This window comes from Monodon monoceros, unplaced genomic scaffold (genome assembly GCF_005190385.1).
Source record: "Monodon monoceros isolate NGI ecotype Baffin Bay Population unplaced genomic scaffold, NGI_Narwhal_1 Super_Scaffold_10, whole genome shotgun sequence".
NCBI classification, from domain to species: Eukaryota; Metazoa; Chordata; class Mammalia; order Artiodactyla; family Monodontidae; genus Monodon; species Monodon monoceros.
Window position 1 is genome coordinate 46826311 of NW_021703766.1, and position 13229 is coordinate 46839539.

Below are 13229 nucleotides of genomic sequence, written 5' to 3' on the forward strand. Positions count from 1 at the left end.
TGAGTTTAGGGGGACACAGTTCAGTCCACAACACATTTCAAACAACAAACTTTAAGTGTAATTGTGCAAGGATACAGCTGCATTCAAATGTGATGGGGAACCATGTGAAACCGTAATTAAGTCTGACAGGAAACATGAGCAGCTCCTGTACAGAGGAAGCATCATCTGGGCCCATTTCTAGTCCCAGAATCTCTATAAAACATCGTACTTGATTGTCATAAAAATATTTTAGGTATCACAAAATGCGAATAAGATAGCATCAGGTGATAAGACAGACCTGAATGGAGGCCAAAACAGAATGGATTTGTTCCAGAGGAACAAAGGTAAATACCATCCTTTTATAGTTGAATTGGGATTATGGATTCAAATACAACCAAACATGGAGGTCAGGTGAAGTTCCTGACTGGTTAATGGAATAATCTACTCCTTGCTCTCATTCCTTAAGTCTTGAGGATTTTAATGGGGGGAGGATGTAAGGTCTTGATTAACCCCTACTGTTTGTGCTCTTTTCCATACAGAAGCCATTCTTTCTCGACCTACTTCCAGGTAAGCTTTTTTCTAAGCCAGATTTTAAACTTCAATTCCTTATTCATTTAAAATACTCCTCTCTTGGGTGTGGAGAAAAGGGAACCCTCCCACCCTGGTGGTGGGAATGTAAATTGGTGCAGCCACTATGGAAAACAGTATGGAGGTTCCTCAAAAAACTAAAAATAGAGTTGCCATATGATCTAGCAATCCCACTCCTGGGCATATATCCGGACAAAACTATAATTTGAAAAGATACATGCACCCCAATGTTCATAGCAGCACTATTTCCAATAGCCAAGACATGGAAGCAACGTAAATGTCCATTGACAGACGAATGGATAAAGAAGAGGTGGTACATATACACAATGGAATATTACTCAGCCATAGAAAAGAATGAAATGCCATTTGCAGCAACACAGATGGACCCAGAGATGATCATACTAAGTGAAGTAAGTCAGAAAGATAAAGACAAATACCATATGATATCACTTATATGTGGAACCTAAAATATGACGCAAGTGAACTTATTTAAGAAACAGAAACAGGCTCACAGACATAGAAAACAAACTTATGGCTACCAAAGGGGAAAGGGGGTAGGGGAAAGATAAACTAGGAGTTTGGGATTAGCAGATACAAACCACTATATATAAAATAGAGGACTTCCCTGGTGGTCCAGTGGTTAAGAATCCACCTTCCAATGCAGGGACGTGGGTTGGGAACTAAGATCCCACATGCCGCTGGGCAACTAAGCCCACACGCCACAACTACTGAGCCCGCACACCGCAACTAGAGAAGCCTGTGTGCCACAATGAAAGATCCCACATGCCGCAACTAAGCTCCCGCGTGCCACAACACCCGATGCAGACAAATAAACTTAAAATAAAATAAATAAAATAGACAAACAAAAAGGTCCTACACTATAGCACAGGGACCTATATTCAATATCCTGTAATACATCATAATGGAAAAGAATATGAAAAAGAATATGTGTGTGTGTGTGTATAAAACTAAATAACTTTGCTGTACACCAGAAATTAACACAGCATTACAAATGAACTATATAATTTAAAAAATATAACAGGGAATTCCCTGGCAGTCCAGCGGTTAGGACTCTGCACTTTCACTGCCAAGGTCCTGGGTTCAATCCCTGGTCAAGGAACAAAGATCCTACAAGCCGCGCAGCGTGGCCTAAATAAATAAATAAATAAAATACATATAAAATACTCCTCTCTTGAAGTTCCCTAGATCCCTGAGTAAAAAAGGAAGAGCAATGGAGCTGTACTGACCTAGTTAGCACAATGACAGGGTACCAATTCTCTTGGCGCCTTTGCTTTCCAGTGACGAAATGATCTGTTTCCTTCCGACATGGGTCAACAGAGGCCATAGGGACCAACGCCAGGCTTCTGGGAGGTGGCTCTGAGAAGGCGCCCAAGAATGTGAGTGCAAAGGTCAGTAATTCAATATTGACAACAGTGATGCACCATCAAGATCCCAGCTTGCTCCACTGAATCCCTCTGAGACCAGAGCAGATGTTATCTGAGCTGACCTCACCCTCTCCCCTCTCCACAAGACCATCACATGCAGCACCAACACTTATTTTCTTTCTGAGCCTTAGGCAAGAGCTGGACTCCTCCAAGGTCCAAAGGGGAGCTGGCTGAATCTCTGGCTGCTCCCTCTCCCTTACCCTTTTTTTCCCCAACAACCCAGGTCTGCCTTCCAAGACCTTCCTGGATGCCATTCTCAACCTTATTTTACTCACAGGTAGACTGAAATCAGAGAGGCAAGTCTTGCTTGAGGTAAAGCAGACACTAAAAAGAAGACACCTAGGTCTTATTCCTTATTTTTCAGTCTCCCTAATGATACCCTGATGCCTCCTCCAAACCTGCCACCAAATTCTTTGCCCATACAGGTCAGGCAAACAACTTAGAGACCCTGGTGCTCATATAACTGGATATCTTCACTGTGCTTGGTTGACCCTTTCCCACACCCACTGCTGCAGTATGAAAATGAATCGAGAGGCAAGGAAGATGGCAAGTAAAGCCCTGACTCAAACATATTAACCCTTCTAAGCAGCAACTCCCTTATTTCAGACTGGTTCCTGAGAGCCCCTGAAAGAAAACTCATGACAGTGCCCAGGCTGCCAAAGAAGCCGTGTCCCTGTGATCATTTCAAGGGCAGAGTGAAGAAAACCAGTAAGTTGCAAAAGAATGACCTTCCTTAAACCAGAGTCACTCTGTGGAATCAACCAGGGTTGAAGCAGGGGTTGCAAAGAGACAAGAGAGATGAAATGAAGACCAGGATAAACACACTTCTCAGCCCTTTCTACTCAATGTCAGCTTGTGGGGAAATAGGAAGAGAAAGAAAAGCAAAACGCGATTCTCCTAATACTAGAGAGGCTTAACCAAATTCCTTAATGATAGAATGCCATTGCTTATCAAAGCGGAGGCAGATGGGGCTGTTGGGGACCTGGCCATTGATCTTTGGAGATGACACCAGTGTTGGTGACAAACAGAATTTGATTGCTCCCTAGTCTGTTATTAAATGTCATATAAAAAGTATATTGGCAAATCTTAAACTGATTGATATTATGATATTATCAAGAATAAGATAAATCAGGAGGAGGAGACAAAATGGCAGAGTAGAAGGACATGAGCTCACCCCTTCTTACAGAAACACCAAAATCACAACTAACTGCTGAACAGCACCGATAAAAAAATGCTGGAAGCTACCAAAAAAGATATCCTACATTCAAAGACAAAGAAGAAGCCACGGGCTTCCCTGGTGGCGCAGTGGTTGAGAGTCCGCCTGCCGATGCAGGGTACATGGGTTCGTGCCCCGGTCCGGGGAGATCCCACGTGCCGCAGAGCGGCTGGGCCCGTGAGCCATGGCCGCTGAGCCTGCACGTCCGGAGCCTGTGCTCCGCAACGGGAGAGGCCACAACAGTGAGAGGCCTGCGTACCACAAAACAAAAAAACAAAAAAAGCAAAATAAAGAAGAAGCCACATAACATGGTAGGAGGGGTACAATCGCGATAAAATCAAATCCCATACACTTCAGGTGGGCAACTCATAAACTGGAAAATTATACCACAGAAGTTCTACCACAGGAATGAAAGTTCTGAGCCCCACGTCAGGCTCCTCAGCCTGAGGATCTGGCAACGTGAAGAGGAGCCCCCAGAGAATCTGGCTTTCAGGGCCAGCGGGGATTGATTGCAGGAATTCCAAAGGACTGGGCGAAACAGAAACTCAACTCTTGGAGGGTAAACACAGGGTCTCATGCACATCAGGACACGGGAAAAAGCGGTGACCTCATAAGACACTGGGCCAGACTTAACTGCTAGTATTAGAGGATCTTCTGCGGAGGCAGAAGGTGGCTGTGGCTCACTATGGGGACAAGAACACTGGTGGAGGCAGTTCTGGCGAGTACTCACTGGCATGAGCCCTCTCGAAGGCCACCATTTTCCCACCAAGACCTGCCCCCACCCAATAGCCTGTAGCTCCAGTGCTGGGATGCCTCAGGCCAAACAACCAACAGGGTAGGAACACAGCCCCACCCATCAGCAGACAGGCTGCTTAAAGTCTTCCTGAATAAACAGCTACCCAATAAACACACCCCCTGACGCGGCCCTGCCCATGAGGGACAAGACGCAGCTCCACACACCAGTAGGCAGGCACCAGTCCCCCCAACCAGGAAGCCTGCACAACCCTCTTAGACAGCCTCATCCATCAGGGGGCAGACAGCAGAAGCAAGAAGAACTACAACCCTGAAGCCTGTGGAACAGAAACCGCAATCACAGAAAGTTAGACAAAATGAGACAGCAGAGGAATATATCCCAGATGAAGGAACAAGATAAAACCCCAGAAGAACAACTATGTGAAGTGGAGAGAGGCAACCTACCTGAAAAAGAAGTCAGCATGATAATAGTAAAGATGATCCGAGATCTCAGAAAAAGAATGCAGGCACAGATCGAGAATATACAAGAAATGCTTAACAAACATCTAGAAGAATTAAAGAACAAACAGAGATGAAAAATACAATAACTGAAAAATACACTAGAAGGAATCAATAGCAGAAGAACTGAGGAAGAAGAAAGGATAAGTGAGCTGGAAGACAGAATGGTGGAAATCACTGCCACAGAACAGAACGAAAAAGAAAAAGAAATGAGGACAGTCTAAGAGACCTCTGGGACAACATTAAACACACCAACATTCACATTATAGGGGTCCCAGAAGGAGAAGAGAGAAAGGACCTGAGAAAATATCTGAAGAGATAATAGCTGAAAAATTCCCCAACATGGGAAAGGAAACAGTTACCAAAGTCCAGGAAGCACAGAGTCCCAGGCAGGATAAACCTAAGGAGGAACACGCCGAGACACATAGTAATCAAACTGACAAAAATTAAAGATAAAGAAAAAATAGTAAAAGCAACAAGGGAAAAGCAACAAATAACGTGCAAGAGAACTCCCATTAAGTTATCAGCCATTTTCTCAGCAGAAACTCTGCAGGCCAGAAGGGAGTGGCATGATATATTTAAAGGGATGAAAGAGAAGAACCTACAACTAAGAATACTCTACCCAGCAAGGCTCTCATTCAGATTCAACAAAACTGAAGAAATCAAAAGCTTTAGAGACAAGCAAAATCTAAGAGAATTCAGCACCACCAGACCAGCTTTGCAACAGATGCTATGGGTACTTCTCTAGGCAGAAAAGAAAAGGCCACAACTAGAAACAAGAAAATTACAAATGGAAAAGCTCACTAGTAAAGGCAAACATACTATAAAGGTAGGAAATCATCCTCACACAAATATGATATCAAAACCAATAATCAGGAAAGGAGGAGGGTACAAATGCAGCATATTTGAAATGGATTTGAAATTAAAAGACCACCATCTTAAAACAATCTTGTTTATATATAGACTGCTATCAATATATCAAAACCTCATGGTAACTGCAAACCAAAAATCTACAACAGATACACACACAAAAAAGAAAAAGGAATCCAAACACAACACTAAAGTTACTCATCAATCACAAGAGAACAAGAGAGGAAAGGAAGAAAAAACACCCCCAAAAACAAATCCAAAACAATTAACAAAATGGAAATAAGAACAAACATATTGATAATTACCTTAAACATAAATGGATTAAATGCTCCAACCAAAAGACATAGACTGACTGAATGGATACAAAAACAAGACCTGTATTGGGACTTCCCTGGCAGTCCAGTGGTTAAGGCTCTGCGCTTCCACAGCAGGGGGCACAGGTTTGATCCCTGGTCAGGGAACTAAGATCCCAGATGCCACACAACACAGCCAAAAAAAAAAAAAAACAAGACCCATCTATATGCTGTCTACAAGAGACTGACTTCAGGTCTAGGGACACATACAGACTGAAAGTGAGGGGATGGAAAAATGTATTCCATGCAAATGGAAATCAAGAGAAAGCTGGAGTAGCAATACTCATATCAGACAATATAGAATTTAAAATAAACACTGTTACAAGAGACAAAGAAGGACATTACATAATGAACAAGGGATCAATCCAAGAAGGAGATATAACAATTGTAAATGTATATGCGCCATTAAAAAAAAAATGTATATGCACCACACATAGGAGCACCTCAGTATATAAGGCAAATACTAACAGCCATAAAAGGAGAAATCAACACTAACACAATAATATTGGGGGACTTCAACACTCCACTTTCATCAGTGGACAGATCATCCAGGCAGAAACTCAATAAGGAAACACAGGCCTTAAATGACACATTAGACCAGACCAACTTAACTGATATTTATAGAGCATTCCATCCAAAAGCAGCAGATTACACATTCTTTTCAAGTGCACATGGAACATTCCCCAGGATTGATCACATGCTGGGCCACAAAGAGAGCCTCAGTAAATTTAAGAAAACTGAAATCATATCAAGCATCTTTTCCAACCACAACACTATGAGATTAGAAATCAACTACAAGAAAAAAACTGTAAAAAACACAAACACGTGGAGGCTAAACAATATGTTACTAAACAACCAATGGATCACTGAAGAAATCAAAGAGGAAATCAAAACTTACATAGAGACAAATGAAAATGAAAGCACGACCATCCAAAACGTATGGGACAAAGCAAAAGCAGTTCTAAGACGGAAGTTTATAGCAATAAAATCTTACCTCAAGCAGAATCTCAAATAAACAACCTAACAAGAATAATTTCAAATAAACAACCTAACCTTACACCTAAAGCAACTACAGAAAGAAGAACAAACAAAATCCAAAGTTAGTAGAAGAAAGGAAATCATAAATATCAAAGCAGAAAGAGTGAAATAGGAAGAAAACAATAGAAAAGATCAATGAAACTAAAAGCTGGTTATTTGAAAAGATAAAAAAAATTGATAAACCTTTAGCCAGACTCATTAAGAAAAGGGAAGGGGGTGCTTCCCTGGTGGCACAGTGGTTGGGAATCCGCCTGCCAGTGCAGGGGACATGGGTTCGAGCCCTGGTCTGGGAAGATCCCACGTGCTGTGGAGCAACTAAGCCCGTGTGCCACAACTACTGAGCCTGCGCTCTAGAGCTCACGAGCCACAACTTCTGAGCCCACGTGCCACAAGTACTGAAGCCTGCACACCTAGATCCTGTGCTCTGCAACAAGAGAAGCCACCGCAATGAGAAGCCTGCGCACCACAATAAAGAGTAGCCCCCACTCACCGCAACTAGAGAGAGCCAGTGCACAGAAACGGAGACCCAGTGCAGCCAAAAATAAATAAATTTATTAAAAAGGAGGGAGAGGGCTCAAATCAATAAAATAGAAATGAAAAAGGAGAAGTTACAACAGACATCACAGAAATACAAAGGGTCATAAGAGACTACTACAAGCAGCTGTATGCAAATAAAATGGACAACCTAGAAGAAATGGATAAATTCTTAGAAAGGTACAATCTCCCATGACTGAACCAGGAAGAAATAGAATATATGAACAAGACAAACCACAAGTACTGAAATTGAACCTGTGATTTAAAAACTCCCAACAAACAAAATCTATCAAACATTTAGAGAAGAGTTAACACCTATCCTTCTGAAACTATTCCAAAAAATCACAGAGGAAGGAACATTCCCAAACTCATTCCATGAGGCCACTATCACCCTGACAGCAAAACCAGACAAAGATACTACAAAAAAAAGAAAATTACAGGCCAATATCACTGATAAACATACATGCAAAAATCCTCAACAAAATACTAGCAATCCAAATCCTACAATGCATTAAAAGGATCATACACCATGATCAAGTACAATTTAACCCAGGGATGCACGGATTTTTCAGTATCTGCAAATCAATCAGTATGATACACCACACCAACAAATTGAAGAATGAAAGCCATACGATTATCTCAATAGATTCAGAAAAGGCTTTTGACAAAATTCAACACCAATTTACAATAAAAACTCTCCAGAAAGTGGGCATAGAGGGAAAATACCTCAACATAATAAAGGCCATATATTACAAGCCTACAGCTAACATCATACTCAATGGTGAAAAGCTGAAAGCACTTCCTCTAAGACCAGGAACCAGACACTCTTGCCACTTTTATTCAACATAGATTTGGATGTCCTAGCTATGGCCATCAGAGAAGAAAAAGAAATAAAGGGAATACGAATTGGAAAAGAGGAAGTAAAACTGTCATTGTTTGCAGATGACATGATACTAAATGTAGAAAATCCTAAAGATGCTACCAGAAAACTACTAGAGCCCATCCATGAATTCGGTAAAGTTGCAGGATACAAAATAAACACACAGAAATCTGTTGTATTTCTATACGCTAACAACAAAAGATCAGAAGAGAAATTAAAGAAACAATCCCATTTACCATTGCATCACAATGCATAAAATACCTAGGAATAAACCTACCTAAGGAGGCAAAAGACCTGTACTCTGAAAACTACAGGATGCTGATGAAAGAAATCGAGGATAACACAAACAGATGGAAAGATATACCATGTTCTTGGATTGGAAGAATCAATATTGTCAAAATGCCTATACTACCCAAGGCAGTCTACAGATTCAATGATTACCTATGGCATTTTTCACAGAACTAGAACAAAAAAAGTCTTAAAATTTGTATGGAGACAAAAAAGACCCCAAATAGCCAAAACAGTATTGAGAAAGAAAAGCAGGGTTGGAGGAATCAGGCTCCCTGACTTCACACTATACTACAAAGCTACCATCATCAAAACAGTATGGTACTGGAACAAAAACAAAAATACGAATCAATGGAACAGGATAGAAAGCCCAGAAATAAACCCATGCACCTTTGGTCAATTAATCTACGACAAAGGAGGCAAGCGTATACAAAAGACAGTCTCTTCAATAAATGGTGCTAAGAAAACTGGACAGCTACACATAAAAAAATGAAATTAGAACATTCTTTAACACCATACACAAAAATAAACTCAAAATGGATTAAAGACCTAAAGCTAAAACCAAATACTATAAAACCCTTAGAGGAAAATATAGGCAGAGCACTCTTTGACATAAATTGCAGCAACACCTTTTTCAATCTGTCTCCTAGAGTAATGGAAATAAAAACAGAAATAAACAAATGGGACCTAATTAAACTCAAAAGCTTTTGCACAGCAAAGGAAACCAGAAACAAAATGAAAAGACAACCCACAGAATGGGAGAAAATATTTGTGATCGAAGCAACCGACAAGGGGTTAATCTCCAAAATATACAAACAGCTCATATGGCTCAATATCAGAAAACCAAACAACCCACTCAAAAAAAATGGGTGGAAGATCTTAATAGATATTTCTCCAAAGAAGACATACAGATAGCCAAAAACCACATGAAAAGATTCTCAACATCACTAATTATTAGAGAAGTGCAAATCAAAACTACAATGAGGTATCACCTCACACCAGTCAGAATGGCCATCATCCAAAAGTCTACAAACAATAAATGCTGGAGAGGGTGTGGAGAAATGGGAACCCTCCTACACTGTTGGTGGGAATGTAAATTGGTACAGCCACTATGGAGAACAGTACGGAGGTTCCTTAAAAAACTAAAAATAGAGCTACCATACAATCCAGCAATCCCACTCCTGGTCATATATACGGAGAAAAACATGGTTTGAAAGGATATACGCACCTCAGTGTTCATTGCAGCACTGTTTACAATAGCCAAGACATGGAAGCAACCTAAATGTCCATCAACAGATGAGGATAAAGAAGATATGGTGGGGATTTCCCTGGTGGTGCAGTGGTTAAGAATCTGCCTGCCAATGCAGGGGACATGGGTTTGATCCCTGGTCCGGGAAGATCCCACATGTCGCAGAGCAACTAAGCCCCTGTGCCACAACTACGGAGCCTGTGCTTTAGAGCCTGTGAGCCACAACTACTGAGCCTGCGTGCCACAACTACTGAAACCCACGTGCCGAGAGCCCGTGCTCCACAACAAGAGAAGCCACCGCAATGAGAAGCCCACGCATTGCAAGGAAGAGTAGCCCCCGCTCACCGCAACTAGAGGAAGCCCGTGCTCAGCAACGAAGACCCAATGCAGCCAGAAATAAATAAATAAATTTTTTTAAAAAAAGAAGCTATGGTACAAATATACAATGGAATATTACCCAGCCATTAAAAAGAATGAAATAATGCCATGCAGCAACATGGATGCACCTGGAGATTATCATACTAAGTGAAGTAAATCAGACAGAGAAAGACAAATATCATGATATCACTTATATGTGGAATCTTAAAAAAAAATGATACAAATGAACTTATTTACAGAAACAGAAACAGACTCACAGACTTAGTGAATGAACTTATGGTTATGGGGGGGAAGGGGGGTGGGGGAGGGATAGACTGGGAGTTTGGGATTCACATGTACACACTGCTATATTTAAAATAGATAACCAACAAGGACCTACTGTATAGCACAGGGAGCTCTGCTCAATACACTGTAATAACCCAAATGGAAAAAGAATTTGAAAAAGAATAGATACATGTATATGTATAATTGAATCACTCTGCTGTACACTTGAAACTAACACAACATTGTTAATCAACTATACTCCAATATAAAATATAAATTTTTAAAAAAGAATAAGATAAATCAAGATCCTTATCACTGTTGATGGAGGTAAAATACAATTTGGTAGTATGCCTATCAAAAACAGGGAATTCCCTGGCGGTCCAGTGGTTAGGACTCGGCACTTTCACTGCCAGGGCCCCGGTTCAATGCCTGGTCAGGGAACTAAGATCCTGCAAGCCGAGAGGCGTGGCCAAAAAAAAAAAAAAACCAAAACTTAAATGTGTGTACCTTTTAACCAGCTATCTCACTTCACAATCTCTAGTATAGAATATTAGCATGGATACTCAAAGATATATGTACAAGCATATGAATTATACCAGTATTTGTATTGATAAATAAATGAAATTTTAAATGTTCATCATTAACAGACTTATTCTGTGATCATTTCACCATGTATACAAATATCGAATCATTATATTGTACACGTGAAACTAATATAATGTTACATGTCAATTATACCTCAGTTTAAAAACTCATCAAAAGCAAATTGGGCACTTCTGCAGTTGACAAAAATAATTAGGTAGGTCATTATGTATTCATTGGAAAGATATCCACAATACATTAAGTGAAATAAAGGTGCAGAGACCCCCCTATTTTAAACCCATCACAAAAATAAAATTGAGTGAATTAAAGATCTAAATATGAAAGACAAGGGAATGTAGGAGAATATATTCATGACCTTGGGGTAGGAAAGGATTTCTCAAACAAGCTACAAAAAATATATCATAAAGGAAAAGATTAATAAATCTGACTTCATTGAAATTAAGAATTTTGATCATCAAAAGAATAAAATGGGGAATTCCCTGGTGGTCCAGTGGTTAGGACTCAGCGCTCTTACTGCCAAGGGCCCGGGTTTGCTCCCTGGTCAGGCAACTAAAATCCCACAAGCTGCGTGGCACAGACAAAACAAAACAAAACCAAAAGGAAGAATAAAACGACAGTTACAGAGTAGGAGTAATGTCTGCAACATATATGATCAACAAAGGATTACTATTCAGACTATATAAGGAATTCCTGTAGATCAATGGCAGGCAACACAACAAATACGAAAAAGACTTGAATAGGCACTTCAGAGACAAGAAATCCAAGTAGCTAATAAACATGTGAAATGGCACTCAACCCTTCTAGTAACTGGAAAAATATGAATTAAACCCAAACAGAGATCATTATATATCATCAGACTGGCAACAATTTTAATGTCTGACAATACCAAGTATTGGCAGAGAGTAGAACAGAGAAACTCTCATCTCCTGCTAATGGGAGTTTAATTGCTAAATCACTTTGAAAAAGTGCTGGTGGTTATTTACTAAAGTTTAAGCTTTGTGACCAAGCAATTCCACTTTTAGACGTATTCTCAAAAAGAATGCTTGCTTATGTACAGTGGGAGACATGAACAAGGATTTCATAGCGGCGGTGTTCATAACTACCCCAAACTGAAAACTGGTCCATGAATAAATAAATAGTACTATATTCAAATATTATATATCTATGAGAATGAATAAAAAAACATAAATGAATATTACAAACATAATGTTGAATAAAAGAAAAAAAACCAAAATAGTTATTGCCTGATTTCATATACATAAAGTTCAAATAAAGGCAAAATTAAACTATTTAGGAATTTATACGTAGGTGGTAAAACTATAAAGAAAAAAAGTAAATGCTTACTGTAAAAGTTGGGATTACCAATGTGAGGGGGAGAGAGAGGTTAGTAATCAGAAAAGGAGGAGGGTTGTTGGCAGTATTCTATTTCTAGGCCTGGGTAGTAGTTTCATGAATATCTTCTTTGTAACTACTTATTGAACTGCACACATAAGTTTTATGGACTTCTATACATGTATAATATTGTGCAACAGGGACTTCCCTGGTGGTCCAGTGGCTAAGACTCCACGCTCCCAATGCAGGGGGCCTGGGTTCAATCCCTGGTCAAGGAACTAAATCCCACACACTGAAACTGAGATCTCGCACGTGTCAATGAAGATCCTGCATACCACAACTAAGACTCGGCACAGCCAAATAAATTAATTAATTAAATATATATATATATATATATATATATATTGTGCAATAGGGGCTTCCCTGGTGGCACAGTGGTTAAGAATCCGCCTGCCAATGCAGGGGACACGGGTTCAAGCCCTGGTCCGGGAGAATCCCACGTGCCTCGGAGCAACTAAGCCCGTGCGCCACAGCTACTGAGCCTGCGCTCTAGAGCCCATGCTCCGCAACAAGAGAAGCCACTGCAATGAGAAGCCCACACACCACAACAAAGAGTAGCCCCCCGCTCGCCGCAACTAGAGCAAGCCCACGCAGCAACAAGACCCAAAGCAGAAAAAAAAATAAATTTAGTTAATAATTAATTAATTTAAAAAAGAGTAGCCCCCACTCGCCGCAACTAGGGAAAGCCCACGCGCAGCAATGCAGACCCAATGCAGCCCCAAAATAAACAAATAAATAAAATATTGTGCAATAGTAAAAGATTTGTTAAAGGTACAGAGCAAAACAATATGTATAGTATAAGCTCATTTTTTTAAAAGTAAACTATTATGTTTACATACAAAAAGATATGGAGAACAAACTATTATGTAAAAAGTAAATAAGTTTTATTTTAATTTTTCCA